The 17383-nt window shown below is 41.9% G+C and overlaps 1 protein-coding gene across 3 annotated transcripts in view; it reads left to right on the top strand.

Moving 5' to 3' along the window:
• Positions 1-17383, top strand: part of PCDH11X (protocadherin 11 X-linked) — a 426317-nt gene that overhangs the window by 284012 nt on the left and 124922 nt on the right. The window lies entirely within an intron of this gene.

Genomic DNA, 17383 nt, shown 5'->3' with positions numbered 1-17383 from the left:
TGCTATATGATAATTTCTTAAAGTAGGACTTTGTATAATAATGCAGGAAGATATTGCACAACTAATCCTTAAATTTTCATTTCATAAGGTAAAGCCTACTGCAATTCCCTCCACACAGGCAGATTTAGTCTGCTCCAAGCTTTGTGGCTCTGACAAGCAAATTATATAGGAATGTCAAAAGTGTAAACACAGTATAAATACATCTGAAAAATAGAATGTCTACCAGATATTTTATTCATAGGCATGGACCAGTGTCACCTAATCAGGGGGGATAAATGTCTCTTTGAACATAAACAGTTCATGGCTATAAATTGAGGTTATGTTGTGCCCCACCCTCACGTCTAAATCTCTTTTTTTTTTTCTTTAAATTTTTCTCCTTCGCAAAAATCATCTGATTGCTCAGAGGTGAATACTTACACATGCTTTAGGTATTTAGCTGTTCCTGCTGCAGTCATCCTTGCTGTGCACTCACCTTCTTTCACACCCTTTTTGCTGTGTGGAAAATCCAAGGAATACGCTTGGCTTTGATGGGACAACTTCAAAACACATCCAGGTGTCACCCAGGTGTTGTAAACAAAGGAACCTGGGGGCCCATGGGGTGCTCAGTGCCCTCCTGAATTTCCATTCTGCCAAACCTAAAAGCCAATCAAACAGACAAACAAACCCACAAACCAAGCAAAGAAACAGCCACCCACCCCAAACCACCCTGGATTTCCATTGCTTTATTTTCCCGGATGGGAAAACTGTCATTGATTGTTTGACTCAAGTTTTGAGCTGGCTGAGATAACACAAATCATTACACTTTAAACTATAAACTGCAAAAATTGGACTTTCTGCCTTTGGTGGGGGCATCTCAGTGGGAACCTTGTGTCAGATGTTAGCTTGCACCGAGGAGACATTGACTGTACCACTTTCCACTGCTGGAGTTCATTGTCTGCCCCTCTCTCACTTCTCCAAACTGATCTGGTTCGCAGCTTTTTCTGCTAACACGCTCCCTTGGAGGGCAGGTGGGAGCTTGGGCAGCACATGGCAGGGGCTGCGCTGGATTTCGGAGCCTCAAAACAGACCTGAGAGGGGGAAAATCTACCTTGGACTGCCTTGGCAAGCAGCAGGTGCCACGGAAATTTCAGCTGGTGTCTCCCAGTTCAGGGGCACTCCTTGAAGGGAGACAAAGAGGGGAGGTTAATGCTCATTGTCCCTGTCTGGGTGTCCCTGCCTGGTCCTGTGGGACAGGAACAGCCTGGAGGTGATGATCAGCCAGCTTCAACAGATGAATTTGACCTTTTCCGTTTTATTGTGTTACTTCTAATCAGCTTAGCATTTTGCAAATTTCCCTAAAATATAAAAGAAAGGAAAAATCTGTTTGCTTGCTTGCATTAATGCTCGAGATCTCTACCAACTGCAATGGAAAATATGTCCAAAATCACGTTAGGTTTCAGTATTTTTCATTCCCTGAACCAATGAGAAAACCAAATTAGCTTGTTCTTTTTAATGGGTATTATCAAGAGTCTTCTTAAAATAGTTTAGAAGTCAAACTATATAATGATATAATTATTTTGGGTGAACAAAACAGTAAAAGTCTGAGGGCACAATGTTTTCAGCTGTCTGGGATTAGCCTGATTTATTCTGCTTCCTGTTTTGGACTTAATTATGATATCACTAAATATTCCCAGAAGTTATCTCAGAACAAACAAATAAGCAAATTAAAAAGGAGTTTGGTTTAAGTTTTCTTTTTGTTTTGTTTGTTTTGTGGTTTTTTTGTTTAGTTTTGTTCAGTTTGCTCTCTTGGGGGGATTACTTTTGGTTCTTTAAAGGCTTTAAAATGGCTGAAGAACTTGGTTAATCCATGTGCTGCTTGTGGCGAGATGAAAAAGAACATGACATAATTGAAGAAAGGCTGGTGTGAGAGCTAATGTGGTTTTCAGGAGCCTGTTGAGAAAATCATCCCCAGCAGTGGGACTCCACAGCAGCTTCTTGCAAGCACTGGGGGGGGGGGAATTAGTTCTTTGCCACCATCCTCTTATCCACGAGGCACTGATGACCCTTGGCCTGCTGCTGTGGGAAGAGGAAGGGCTTAAAGATGGTTTTGCACAGGTTGGTGTTAAAGATTAGGCAGAATGCTTGGTTACCTGTGTAATAATTCAAACTAAACATAGAATCTGCTGAGATAAATTTGCTGTTCCCTCATTCAGGGTTGCTATTTTTAATGCTTCAGCTGCTCACGAGGGAGTGTTTGTGTCTGGAGCTGTAGCAGAGCTGCCAGGGATGCAAGCTCGGACAAAATCAACCTTTCCAGGAGGAGGTGATGCCTGGTGGCTGATTTGGATTTGCATTGATTTGCCTGTGCTGCTGTTTGATTACCTCCAGGCTGGTGCTGGAAATGTGGGTTTGCTGTTTGATCCCCCATCAGGCTCTTCCCTCTGCGTCCTATTGATACCTGCCCCAGGCACTCCTCTGCCCCTGCTGGGTGAGCTCCCTTCCCTCCTGCCTCTGCTGCTGCAGAAATTAACTGGGGAAAGTTTGGTGTGGGCACAGCCCTGCTGCCCTGGTGGTGCCTCTGAAATAGATGGCAGTAAAACATTTCAGTGCTCTTTCAATGTCACAAAGCTTCGTGGAATTTCTGTGACAGCATTCCTGAGGAAACTCTTAAATGCTTCTGCATAGCAGGGCTTGGGGTAGAGAGCCTTTTGGAGAATGCTTCGGTCATTTTCTGCAGAGTGCTCTTTGTTTTGATGATTTGATACAAGTTGTGTTAATGCTGAATTGCAGGACTGATATAGGAAAATCACTGACTGCTTCCCTACTAATGTTGTCTTTGTGAAGGGAAGCTTTAAATAATCTCCCCTTTTTCCCTGATCTGGTTTTGCCAGTGGCAGCTTACTGGGAGTCAACTGCAGCCCTGTCTTTTGTATCTTCAAACTGGTCACTGTTACCATGTTTTAGCTTATGAATCTGAATTTTATTGGGGCTTTTATCACTCGTTTCACCCAACAGCTGTTTGGAGGAGGCAGGGTTGGGGTAAGGTGTGGATTGAGTTTCCCATATGCAGGTAAGGCACCTGTCAGGGTATGGTGGTGCTGCTTTGGAACATTTTAAAAGTCTGAGCAGATTCAAGACTGATTTGCTGACAGGAGCATCCATGCTTCTAATGTAAGAGCTGCATTCTCTTGCAGAGCTGATAAGCTGCTGGACAGGACAGATTTCAGGCTCTCCCAAAGCTCAGACTGCTCTTGTGGAATGAGGGGCAAACTCTGGTGGGAGCAGTGCTGTCAATGCAGCTGCAGAACAGGAAAAAGACACATTTACAGGGGATAGCAGATAATTGTTATGGCTCAATCTTCAGCTTCATGAACCTGCAGAGCATTTCAGCAGGAGCTTTGCCTGTCAAGGCAGCCCTTCCTTAGCCACGGGTTCCTCAGCTCTGATGTGAAGATTTCCATTAATGAAGATGTCTGTTCCTCACAGATGGAATACACTGCAGAACACATCTTCTGCAGTCTCCAAGTTTCCAGTCTGGTTGGAGCAGATGAGATCATTATTGTTCTATCACGCAGCTCACACAGCTTTAGTGTTGGATGATGTTCTCAAAGAGGTTTTTAATCCATCTGGCTCCATTTAAACTGGTTCTGTTACCCCTCACTGGGTACCCACTGGTATTGGCCAAATTACTCAGAAAACATTTGATTGAGTCGCTGCCTTTCAGGGCTGATACTGTTTTAGGTGATGTTGTATGTGCTGGTGTTTGTGTGCATTATCTTTGCAAGATGCACAGGCACCATTCCCCGTTTGGGGCACTCTGTGATAGTTTATTGAAATGTAAATAATTTACTTTGGTATATTTTGAGAGAGAAAAGCTTTTTCTCTTGGGAGGCATGCTAGATGGAGAATGTCAGGTGAGATTACAACTTGCCTAAGAGTGTCCATTCTGTCCAGGACTCTTGATTTCACGTTTGGATTCTGCCACTGACACAGCCTGACCTTCAGTCATGAGAATCAAGAGGGCATAGCCATTTGTGCTTTGGTTTGTTGCTTTGTGAGTTGTTTTAACAATTGTCTTTTCTACTCTTTTCTTCTGAAATGGAATTCATATTTCTAAAGCCCATTCAAGGAAAGAATGATGTACACGTGCAAAATACTATTTATGCTATAGGCTGTTTTTCACATTTCTAACATCTGTTGTCAGTCTGGGGCAGTTGTTGTACATTTGTATTGCTGGGAGAAGGAAATTTACTGCAATTCAAAACCCACAGGATGTGAAAATACTTAATGTCTACCTAGAAAGTGTGAGAGTACATCACTGATGAGGAACTTTGCACAGTTACGCTGATAGGGTGATGTGCTCGTGGAGTGACACACAAATTATTGATTGGAGCTGGAGAACCCTCTTTGGGAGCTGATGTTTGTCTTCTCTTTCTTCTCTGAGTCCTGGGGAGTCAGCTGGGAATTAGACTGTAGCCACTACCAAGAGTGGATTTATAGTCTTTAACTGTGGGGGGAAAACGGGGAATGTCTTTGGAGGCAGGGATGTAAACAAGGCAGAGAGGGAACGTGTGGGCTGGGTTACAGAGGGCCAGCACCAGGGCACGGCCCACACAAGAAAATTATACCCTCCCAAGTAGGCAAATACAGCCACAGCTGCCTGGTACCTTCCATCAGAGACTCCCAGCTTTAGCCATCATTTCTCTTGTGGAACAAGTGAGCACGTGCTGGCCCTGAGCCCCAGAGGCAACCCCAGGGATGGAGGTGAGGGGGCCAAGTGCTGCTCTGGGTCCCCTTTGTGTCACACGAGCACGGACTGAAATCTCTGCTGATTTGGGCTGGGTTCATTTGAGATGGGACAGTGTCACCCTGGTTTTTAAGGTTTTCTAAGCCTTCTGATGTTTGCATTCTTGTAACAAACTTTCTCACACGCTTTCTGTAAATAACTCATTGTTTTGCATTCCTTTATGGAGGAGGACAAACTTAATGGGCTGTTGGTTTGTCCAGTGTCATTGGAGAGGTGGCACTGTCACCCTCCAATGCACTGTCACTTTTGGAAAACTATAAATGTTGGAGTCAGAATTAAACTTCCCTCTTTTTTGCCTTGGAAAATCCGGTGTCCAGGTCTTTCTGTTTCGTGTCCCAGAGTGACATGATGGGACATTTCTCCAACCTGTCTGTGTGTCAGGTATCTACAGCAACACAGCCCAAGTCTTTTGAACTCCTGGGAAGAGGCAGCTGTCGTGCTCCAGGCTGCAGCTTTGCTTCTGGTTTCTCCAAGAACTGCATTGAAACCAAAGCAATGCTGCCAACATTCTTTCAAACCATGAGCCTACTTCAAGAGTTTAATATTACTCCACGGACTCTCAGGCAGGCATTGGGTTTTCAGAGAAGAGGTGGTTGTTTTTTTATTTTTAAAAAAGTTTTTTTTTTCTTCTTTTCGACGCACAAGAAAGAGATCAAAGCTCCTTTAGCTTATGATCTGTGCAAAGGTCTGAGTTTGGAGCTTCATCTCCTTGTGGTTTTGATTTCTCCCATTGCAAATACCATGGTTGTGTGTTTTCTTTGTTATGGAACTCAAAAATGTCTAAATATCTCATAAATCACAGTTTGTATTTCAGCTAAATCACCTCTAACCAGTTGTGCAGCTCTCCCTCCCCTTCCTGGCTCACCTCCGGCAATCCCTCACTTCTGAATAAATAGATTTTTAAGAAGCCTGGGCAATTAGCTGTTACCGTAACTACCAATATTTTTGATTCCTCAACATCATATAAAACTGCCAGAAAACTCTAAAACTCACTACATTAAAGGGAGTTGCTGAAGTTGATTTCTGACTCCTAATGAAAACACATTTCAAACTCTGTTCAAACACAAGATGTTCAACAATGAGCATTCGCTTTCCTCTAATTTTTCACTGAGAACCAATATAAACAAAATAGGATTCTTAAAAAATTATGATTAGTCTCTGGTGTAAAGAAGGGTCCTGAATGTGTTTGACAATGCAACAACAAAGAGCACGAAACGAGCAAAGCTGATTCTGCAGATGTCTGCAGATCATACTGAGATATAATTGAAGGAGAGGAGCTTGTTGCTTCTGATGGTTTAAGTGCCTTGCACACCCACTGCATGCTCTGAGCACCATAAAATGTTCTGTCACACGTTCCCTTCATCATACCCAGTGTAAGATCCATACTCCTGCAATAATAGCAGGGATAATTAATTCTGGCTTAAGTATTTGGGAAATTATTGAGTGCTGCGATTACAGCCTTTCCAAATGACAATCTTGAGAAGCAAGGAGCTGCCTCTACATTCCCCCAGATCTGAGTGCACCGAGAAACTTCTCTTCAGCACCAGAAGGAAAAAGCCCCTGCAGGAGTGAGTCTTAATGTAGTATTAATTGGGTAACACAGCTCCGAACCACAGAGGGTGCATTTAGAACAGGACAAATAATCTGAAACACAAGTTTGATGAATTCCCTTCATCTCTGTGCTGTGGTTGCTGCAGCACTTTTGTTTGTATTGATCTGAACGGCGTGGAAGTTTTCTTTCATCTGTCATTTACATTCATTTTAGCTCTTGCAATTGCCTCTGCCAGCTTTACATGCTTGTTTTCTGGTGAATCTATTAATAAGATTTCCAGTACATCAAAAGAATTTCTATTGGGTAAAGGTAGAATATAATGCACTTGAGGTGTAGGAGGGTTCCTAGCTGCAATTTTACCTACTAAAAGTTATTAATGAGTTTTGTGAAGTAAAGAAAATAATTGGAAAGCATAATGCTAATTGTGTGCTATAGATTTTCCTCTATTGCTTACTTGTTTAGCAAGTGACTCGCAGAATGGAATATTTGCACCATAGCTTTTTTTCTGACTGCAATATGCCTTCTGAATTGACAAAAATAGGCCCAAAGGTCAAATTAATTAAAAACAGTGGGAGAAGGAGCACAAGCTTTATGCTGCAAGTTTGTATTTACATATTCTTGCCTGAAAAATGTGCGAGGTGCATTTTGTTGTGCGCAAAGCCCAGATGCCGTATGCCAACAAAGATAAAGAGTAGAATTAAATTGAGTTCTTTACTCAGAAAAATTTCTGCATGACAATGACTTCAGAGTGAGCAACCGGGGCACTGAGCATGGGTTTTGGGCAGTGTAATTGATGCAGGGGTGCAGGTCTGTGGCTGTGTGAGGAAGGTGCCCATGCCCACAGCGTCCCCCTGTTACCCACATGACTTGTGCCAGCTTTGCCCTCATTAATGTTGTTGCCTTTTCCTACTGCTTTATTCAAAAGTTCTCTCTGGTTCTCAAGCACCTACAGCAGTTTGCCTTCCCCTGAGCTGCAGGAGCACAGAGCACACCTAAAGCCCTGCATTTGCTCCTCCACGGCTGCGTTTTACAAGGGATTTCTGCCTTTCTGGATCAAGCAGGGCAAGCAGCTGCCTTTCCTGATCCTGACCTTGGTGTCAGCCTTGCAAAAGTACTTCAGATTTATGGGTTGCAAGTTTAATGTGGTTTGTACGGAGGATAATATTTACCTCTGATTTAACTGAGCTGTACATGAAGTTTGAATAATCCTGAAATAGTGATTGTAGAGGTGTTAATTGCAGATTGTAGAGGTGTGTGGCAGGTGAGGAAACAGAGGTAGCTCTGAGAGCACCCAGGGAGCTGCAGGAGCAGCATTAGCTGTGCTCTTGGCCTTCCCTCCCCAGCCCCTCAGGTTTCTCAGCTCTTTGGGCCACTCCAGAACTTTCCAAAGGTGCAGGGGCTCAGACTGAGGATTGTGCTACTTACGAGTACACAGCAGTGCAGTTTTGGGGTTTATGCAGTAAAAGGCTTGGGACCAAGCTGGTTTTAAGCAGTCCTCTGCTCTGCTCAGTGCTGTGACAGGGGCTCTGGGTGTCTGGGCTGTGCAGTCAGCAGCCCTGTGAGGAGGAGCTGCCCTCCAGAGATGCCCAGTCCTCACTTTTAGGACTTCTCTCCTTTCTCCTCTTGGTGCTTTGTGTATTTTTGCATTAGCACCTCTCCCTCAGCTGCTGCAGTTACCAAGTGAAGATCTGCCTGGGTTTCTGGTCCTGCGTGTGGCTGCAGCCCACACCTTGCCCTGTCTGCCAGGGGAGTGCCCAGGTGCAGGTCTGGGCTTTGCAGAGCCAGGTCCTGGTGACAGAGCCCAGCCCAGAGCTGAGCTTGCTCAGAGCTGAGCTCTCAGTGGGGCTGCAGAGCGCGAGTCCCTCGTGTGGGTGGTGGCATGGCACAAGGGCAGCTGTCCCCTGCTCAGCTGAAATAGCAGCTCTGGGCTGGCTGTGAGCACAAAAAACCTTCCCCAGCCTTCAGCTGGATCCTCTCCATGTCCCTCACCCAGAAGTGCATCATTCCTTCCTGCAAACCAACGTGTGCTGCATTTCCTCAGCAATTTGTGCCGCTGTGTTTTGCTCCAAGATGAGTGAGTAATCTTAACACGGCTGAAGAATGGCTGCACTGAATATGGAAATAAGCTGGGAAGATTTAAGGAACAAGGGAAGGCTAATGGCTTTATATTTTGCTTTGCTGAAATGACACAAGTGGTGAATTGTGAAAGACAGTTATATATTCTGATTATCTGAAGGGGCAATTGCAGAGGCATCGCTCTGGAGGAGCGAGGGATGATCTCAGTGATACAGTGCAGCTCTTCAATTTGCAAAATTCTTCCCATTTGCAAATAGATATTTCAGACATCCATTTAAGAATGCATTATTAGCATGTAGTTAGACTCTAGTAACTTTGAATATTTCATGTATTCTACTGTAAATAACAGCTAAATCTTATTCATTATCACCCTGATAATATAAGCTGTGAAAATAGTGATGGAAAGGGGAGATTTCTGACTTTAATCAAATGCAACACAATCCTCTTTCTTAAAACAACTTGGAGAGAAAAATAGATCTTTCAGATGTTTAAAACAAAACCAAAGTATTGTTCACCATAGCATTTATCACCCAGAATCTTTCCTATTTACAGCAAGAGAAGATTGAAAGAATGTAAAGTGTACCAGAGAAAAATTCCTTTATTTCAGTATCTGGAATGACTTCTCTTATTGAGAGCAAAACTTTTATCTTACAATTGGAAAGGGAATGTCAGGACAAAACTTTTAGTGGAAGTTTTCTTGATCCAAAGGAATTTTCCTGGACCACTGGAGTCCGCTGGAGAGTGTCCTGCTGGTAAAAGTGTCCATCCTAGGATGCTGGAATTCACTTTGTGCAAATCAAATGCAGCATGAACTGCCTCACTGCTTGCAAATTTTGGCCTAGAGCTTTATTTTATATATGCCAGCAGGTTTTCTTGGTAACTCCTGCTTCTTCCTTAACCAGTTCACCTAAAGGTGGAGTAAGTATAGCTGAGTAAGAGAGGTGACCTCGGTGGCCAGCACACTGTAAATTTAAAATTAAGGAGGGGAATCAAGGTGGTTAAAAGACATTTTCTCAAGGCCACAAGGATAACTGTTGCAAGGATAACTCTCTGATACAGAGGGCAGAAAAGAGAATGCTTTCACTGCTGTCTAAGAAGGTCTTGAGTTTCCTCAAAGTCCATTTTGGGCAAGGGAAAACTTTTCGTCAATTCTTTCTCTTCTCCAGAAAGAGCAAGATGCTTTAATTGACAGCTGCATGAAATATATTCATTTTATCCTTGCATTTTATCTCTCATCAATTCCCATTCTAGCTAATCAAACACTTGATATCAAACATTATAGATTTCCTGTTACAACAAATGAAATGCTGTTATAATAAAGGTGTGCTGTCATAAGAAATGGAGTGAGATAGCGACATGCCAAAGAGCTGCCTTGTTACTCACTTTAAAAGGCTCCTTTTGGCTTTTTTGTTTTTAATTTTTTTTAACCATAATAAAATGAGTTCAATTCAACAGCTAAATGAGTGCAAATCAAACATAAAGTTACTGCTGGTCTGTATTATATAAAGTGCTTTATAATCATCCACACTGGGAGGGAAGATTTTATTTTATAGAGGGAAATGCAGCTGAAGTTGCACCACTGCTTGAACTGGAGCAGCTAAGAACAGCCCTTGCACAAATCTTATTTTGCTTCTGACTTCGGCACACTTGCAAGCCAAAAAACCAAAGTTAGGTAGAAGTCCCTTTTTCTGGGAAGCACTGATAAGAACAGCTCCATTTCCTGCCTCAAACACGATGAAGGCACATTTCCAGGCTGCTTCCAGTGAGCCCTTGTTCAGCTCCTGGGGTTACACACACCAGCGTTGCTTCAGAAAGATTTGACCTGTACAGGAAAACTGAACAGGGGAAAAAGGTGGCAAAGGGAAATAGGATCAGGTCCTCGAGGTTTCTTCCAGGTCTCTCCAGCCCTAATGACCTCCTCAGGGCTGCATCTAAGGCTCAGCCTTGACTGACACAAAAGGACCTCACTGGGAGGTCTGTGAGTAATTCTCTGGAACATATATCATTCCATGAGTCCATACCTTCTCATGAAGAAACATGAAATTTATTTACCCGAGCCACGACTGAAATGTATAATTAGCAGAATCAAATTAGAGCCCCATGTATGTTTATGAAAGTAGAAATTCTCCTCCGTTTCAATATTAACACAAAGAATTCACAATTCTGATAAAACCCAATCAATATTTCTGCTGGAAAAGGCTCCTGCTGCTGGGGCAGCAGTCAGAAGTGATGTCAAATATTGCTGAACTCCTTCTGTATTATTGTTTATTATTCTGTTCTTTTGACTATAAAATGGCTTTGCCTATCAGATATCAAGCATTCAAGATGATAGCACCAAAGATGATGGAAGTTGAAGAATGTATTAAAGAAAAAAATCAGAATTGATATTTTCCTCTTTTTCAAACTTAGCAGCAGCACAGCCATAGTGCAACTTTCATGTGTAATTTTAATTTAATCACATGTCAAATTGAAGGCTTAGATAAATTAAACTTTAAAAAGCATGCTTTCAGTTATCATTTTGACATCTAGCATACAATAACTGCCTTTCAAAAGCTAAATAAAATGTTTGACATGCTTTAAATGTTATTTTCAGTTTTATTTGCTTTTTATTTCACTTCTTTGTTGTTATTTCAGGAAGCCCAGAAAACACAATTTAATTGCTAAATGTTGCTGGGGAAAGTCTTATGAGAGATACTCTGGTACAACGAGGATTAGTGTCTGGAAATAAATACCCTTTGAAGTTGTTAATCAGAAATTTGTGAAGTTCCAGGTTCATAATGGGTTTGTTCAGCAATGATTTGGGGAATGGGTTTGTTCCATGACCTCAGCGCTGCGAGAGGACGATGGGAGTGTTGGCTCAGCCACTGGTTACTTCAGTAAAAAATGGAAGATTTGCTTCTTGAAGCCAAGTGTTGGTTACAAACCCCTTCTTTTCCCTGCCTGCACGGGAAGGGTTTCACGGAGCTCTCTTGCAGTGGCCAGGAGCTGCAATATCTGACATTTCCCTTATCAGCTCCCTGCAGTTCTAGCTGCCTGCAAGAGGAGCCTGCAGGGACCTGAACGTGTGAGTCCTAAAAGGCACCCGAGTAAGTGAGTGCTGGAGGTACAAGATAGTCCTGCGAGATTATTTCTCATCACTTGAGAGAATTCTTTGTGTGAGTGAATCCAGCTATAAGATCTGACAATTTGAAGTCATTTCCATTTGAGCAGGTGTAGGGGCACCGTCTGTTCTGCTGGTTTTCTGTGGAGGGAGTAATTCTTTCATTGAAAATGTACAAATCTGTCTGAGATAATCACCCATGTTGAATTTTGTCTGGGCAGCCAACCCAGCTTTTATTTGCCTTTTTGAAATTAATAGGTTATGCTTCCTGCATCTAAATAAATTAACAAAGTGGGAGGAGTTATTTAAATCAATAAAAATGAAAGCCTAAAACTATTTACTTCTCTTATACTACTGTGGAACAGTTGGACTTTTAATCACAGTGAGAAAAAACAAAAGTATTTATCAAATCTTCTCTTCTTCAGAAGGCATCCAGATGCTGTATTCTCCCTTAGTAATTAGTGAGGGTGTAAGATACCAGTTACTAATGTTAACGAGATTAAATTAGGAGGACTAGAAAAATTTATAACAAGAATGTCAAAAGGATTCTATTGGATTTCTTTTGGAAGTTTTAAAGAGCTGAAAATGCAAAGTCTTGCCAGAATTCAAAAGGGTAAAAATGGTAAATTGGGAAACCAGCAGGCCTGTTTGATTTGACAAACAAACAGACAATCAGGAGCTGAAAGGGAAGCAACCAATAAATTCGGGGCAGTTGCTGGAACATCTGAACTTGTTCAATGAAAAGAAGGCCTTGTTCACCAAGTCTTATCTGTGTGAGATGATAATTCAGGTTATTAGTGTTGGCAGTAGCTGGGAGTGGTTCTTTTTATGTGAGGTAGGGAAAAAAATGATTTTAATGTGCACTGGGCTTGGACTTCTGAAATCAGCTGGGCATTGTCGCTTTGCACAATTCCTCTTTCCTTCCCCCAGAAGATGAGCCCTTCATTTTTCTTTTTGAAAAAACCCAACCAAGCAAAAACCCTCAAACCCAAAAACCAAACCCACTCCTATGCAAGATCACCGCAGGACCCATTAAATAAATCATAAAAGATCACTGCTAAATTAGAAGAGGTGAATGCAAGAGTGATGTGTTGCTGATGAAGTGTTTCTGTTTGTGGTGATAATGGTGAGCAATTTGGTATCTTTGTAGATATCCAAGAGAAATACAGATCCCTGCTGGCAAAAATGGAGGAGTTTAATTTGAGAGAAAAATTATAATGATCTGTATTACATATTTTGCCTATGACAAAGCCATCAAAATAATGTAGTAAGTTCTTAGATTTAATGTGCCAGGCTGCAAAACTTACAGGAAATACAGACTTATGAAAGAGTTAAGAAAAACTCTTTGAGCTGTGTTTGTTGTGCTCGACTCTACTCTGTATGGGGAAAGGAAAAATGAAAATACTGGCTTGTCTCTGTTGAGTTGCAACACAAAGACATATTTCCCACTGGGTTTATGGCTGGATCCTCTCAGGCTGTTTGTTTTAATGTTATTCTGAGAATTTTGCACTGATAGTTGCTGGGTCCTGTTTGTCTCAATGAAAGCCTCTGCAACAAAAATTGCTGTTTTGGAACAAAAGGTGATAGTTGAGGATAAAAAGATAGGAGCTGGAAATTGTAGTTTGATTAGGGATCTTCTTTACTGCTTGTACTTGAAGATAGCTGTTTTCTGGTTATTTAAGTTATTCCATACCTTCCTAACACTTGAAGTAAACAAGCGACAGAGAAAATTAAAAATTTATTTGACTACTCCTTTATTTACTGGCTGCTAATAGTGGAGAGAAATGTTGAAGTAGTCTTGTTCTTTTGTGCTGTCTCACAGCATCTCCTAAATAAGGTCTGTTTTAAATCAGAATTATCATCTAAATAATATAATTAATTCAGCATAAATTAAAAAGTAATGTTTTTTCTTTATGATCTCCTTTTAAATGGATATTAATTTGCTTCAATGAATGAAGATAATAAGGTTAATAGTTTAATGTTCCTCAGTTGATATCTGCTGCTTTTTCTATTACCTTTTTTTTACTTTTTGATTATAAATTGGCTAACCCCTGGTGTATAATACCAGAAATCATCCCTTCAGTGTATCCAAAGCTATTTACTCAGACTCATCTTTTATTATTCCCACTGCCACAGTCTAATTATTGTAGTGAAAGATTGAACACAGAATAGTTTGGGGCTTTGATCAGTCTTCATATAAATTTCAATAATGAGAGTAAAAGGTTTGCGGTTTTCTGAGATAATTTGATCCCTCCAGACACACTCAGCTTTTACCAAAGGCAGTGAATGCCATCTGAGACCTCTGACAGCATTTGTGTCTGGTCTGTGACATCTCTGCAAGCAAAATGCTTTTCTCATGCCAATAAAGAGTAATTTAATATTTTTAAATGTGGCAGAGAAACTCTAGACTGCTGCATGGGTTTTTTTTTTCCCCTTAAATTTTCACTTCATTGTCCCCTATCAGTTTAATTGTCTGTATTACAAGTTCCTACATCAGAATCCTCTAAGAATACATAATAGGTTTACTTGCATTTCTCTCTTTTTGAAAAAGTATACCAACTGTCATCCAGATAAATAAAACAAACCATAATCCTTGTTATTCTATTACTATCGGTGCTGGCTCCCTTTGGAGATAAATAGAAAAGCAGCTGGAGACTGAGGATATTTTGTAATCTTATAAATTGAAATTTAAATGCCTCAAGGAGGAAATTTCCAAAATAATTGTGACAGAAGATAAGTCCCGGCTTTTGGCAAAATTTTATTAGAATTACTTGTTCCAGATCGTTGTCTGATGCCTGCATGAATTAAGGAAATGGCAGCACTGCCATGGAGAGGAATAGCTGGGGTTTTTTTTCATCTTGATGAATTTTTCTGGAAGTGCTCTGTCATCAGTGTTATCAGGTGTGACACACTCAGGGACACAATCAAATGTAATATCATGAGCCTTTAGCTGATGCCAGTTGATTTTAAATCATATGGGTCTGATCTTTCTGGCTAATAGCATCTCAATTTATGCAGCTAAATATTTACCATTTTTAACTGAACGTGAGGGTTAGTTAGAGACATTTTTAATTTTGCTTGGGTTATGGGATTTGTTTTGTCTTACTAGGCTAGGCAGTTAAAAAAGTGTTGGTGACTTTCAGGTCTCCTCTACTGTCAGCTGGTTTAAACCTTCTGCTGTATTTTGACACTGAACCCTGAAAAGAAATATTCCTTTGTTTACACTCAGTGAACCCCAGATGCACAAAGTAGAAACCAGTTGTACAGAGCAACAACCATTGTGCTCCCAGGCATTTTCAAACGTTAGTATTGGTGTCTAATGCTAAAACTTGGGCTCAAAATGCTTTAAGAACACTTAAAATTCACTGGTAGCTTGGTGAGGAGAGCATATAACACAACACAAAGGCAGTGCAAACCTCACAAAATCCAGCCTTTACAAACAGCTCATGCAATGGAGGTGGATTTTTTCTCATACTGTGAATACCAAACTCATTTCAGATGAAAGAAATAGCATTTTCCCTTTCCACATGTCATAGCTGTACATCTGTGCAAGCTGGGTGCAGTTTTGAATGCAGGGAGTGAATGAGAAACATTGCAGGAATGATTTCACTGGATGAACTCAACACAACTTCGCTTATTTGGGCTTTGAGGAGAGAATTGATTGACACTGCTGGTGTGGATAGGGCTCTGAGAGGCAGCTGGAGTGGAGTGGAATAGGACATACCAGTAATTTCTATGGCTCCATCTGTTTTTTTGGGCTGTGCAGAGACACTCCATGCATTTCCATCCAGCTGTGGTGGGAAAAGGCAGCAGGAGGAGCAGGAGCACTCTCGCAGCCAGGGTGCAGGGGGCCCTGGGGCAGCTGCAGGCAGCCAGCTGTGGAGTTCAGTGAGCACTCCTTCTGGTGACCCCAAAAGTGCAACGGGGGCTCTTGTGGGTGTTAGCTGTGACCCTGTCACCACCTGAACCTTTTCCCAGTGGGCTGCCAGGCTGTCCCAGCAGTCACAGAGGGGTTGTCCTCTCCCATTTCCACCCCATGGATCTGGGAGCCACTCTGTGTTCAGCTCTTCAGAGCTCAACTGCAGCGTCTTGGCTTGATCTGTTCCAGTGTTTCTCAAAGATCTGCCAAATGAGGGAGAGTCCAAAGCCTGCAAATTTGATAAACAGGAAAGCAGGACTGCAAGGCAATGGATGAAATCATCTGGAAAAAGGGAATGGCAGGAACAATGAATGCAAAGTGCCACTCTTAGGCTGCAGCAATCGATGGCAATAACCAAAAAGGGAACAAGGAGAGGGATCAATAAAGAGGACCTGGGCATTATGGTGGTTGGCAAGGACACAAATGTGTTGTGCTGCCATGGCAGAGGAGCCTGCAGGAGGTGAGAAGTGATCCTGCTCAGGGCTGTCAGGACCTTGGCTGGAGCTGGGTGCAGGTTTTGGGCAGAGCACAGAGCTGTGAGCGAGCTCCTGCACAGGGGGAGCAGCCGGAGAGAGCAGGAGCACCAGGCAGATTGAAATAATAAGGTCTGTTTATTCTGAAGCAGAATAAAGTGCCAAATGCCAGAAAGATGAGTGGGAATAAGCAGACCATGATGGATGGGACTGAAGAAGTGATTTATTTTGTAACAAGAAAGAGGCAGGTTCCACATTAGAAGAGAAGCTCTCCATTAGCAGTGGTGAGGCACTGAAACAGGTTTTCTGGGAAAGCCCTGAGTGTCTTACTGGTAGCTGTTAGGAAGTGCTGTCACTCTCATCTGTCAGGGATTGCACAGGTGAGGCTGGTGCTGCCGTGTTCCTTGCTGCACACGCTGCAGAGCAGCTGTCTGTGGGCATGTGTAACAATGGCACTGTGACAAAAAGAGACTTGCAACAGTGGAGGAGCTGGAAACTCAACGTAATTAGCAAAAACTCAGTGTAATTGAATGTTTTCAACACCGCCACCCTATAGGAACCAAGTATCGAGGGACCCCTGACAACATCTGCTCTGTTATAAACATTATATACTTTTTTTGCATAATTGCGTCAAAAGTCTGGTCTTCAATTTTGCTAATCCCAGCAGTTCTGCATCCAGAAAGTTTTGCATTGCCTTTCAAATGGAATTTTGAGTAACAACAACCTAAGAATATTTGAAACAGTTTGTTTTCTGGGGTTTTTTTGAATCTTCCTGTTTCAAGTTTGCAAAACACGGATATCAGACACATCAAAGTGACCAGGAGAGCTGCCTATTTTTTGTTCATATTTTCTTTTTATACTAGGAGAGATTTAAATTTCAGTTATTCAGTTCCTAAATCATGCAGGGCCACTTAGGCAATGAAAACTCTGTCCCGTGCATGGTTATTTGTTTCATCTGGCCCTTCCTTCCACGTCTGGGCTGAGATGCTTTCCATCCTCAGCTGCCTGGTTCCCAGCTTCCAGCCCTTTACAGTTAGGCTACAGGTCTGTGGTACAATGAAAATCAAAGGAGTTGTAATGAAATGTCTGAAGGAGAGCAGGGGAATCTGCTTTTCATTCATTAGCTTAACGCCTGTGCAAAATCTATTAAAATTGTTTTCAATACAGAAGACTTGTTGTTGTTTGTTCTTTCTCTGCCTCAGAAGAATCCAACAGCATTATAAATGTGTCACATTTTTTAGGCCCAAAAGTGTGGAACAGCTTTTAATGGGAAAGAAAATGTTTTTTTGAAAACTAGAAAACTCAGCAGTGAAATAAATTGAGCCTCAAAAAGTGATTGAAATCTCCAAGTCAATATTCAAAAGGTATCCAAAGACTTGTGAAGTCTGACAGAATCTCTTTAGTTTGAGGTGTCTTTCATTTTGCATCAGGGCTTACATTTTTAAAAAACAGCAGCAAGCAGTGCTGTCAGGTGCAG

Source organism: Motacilla alba, chromosome 4A (assembly GCF_015832195.1).
Source record: "Motacilla alba alba isolate MOTALB_02 chromosome 4A, Motacilla_alba_V1.0_pri, whole genome shotgun sequence".
NCBI classification, from domain to species: domain Eukaryota; kingdom Metazoa; phylum Chordata; class Aves; order Passeriformes; family Motacillidae; genus Motacilla; species Motacilla alba.
This window is presented reverse-complemented; position numbering and strand designations above follow the sequence as displayed.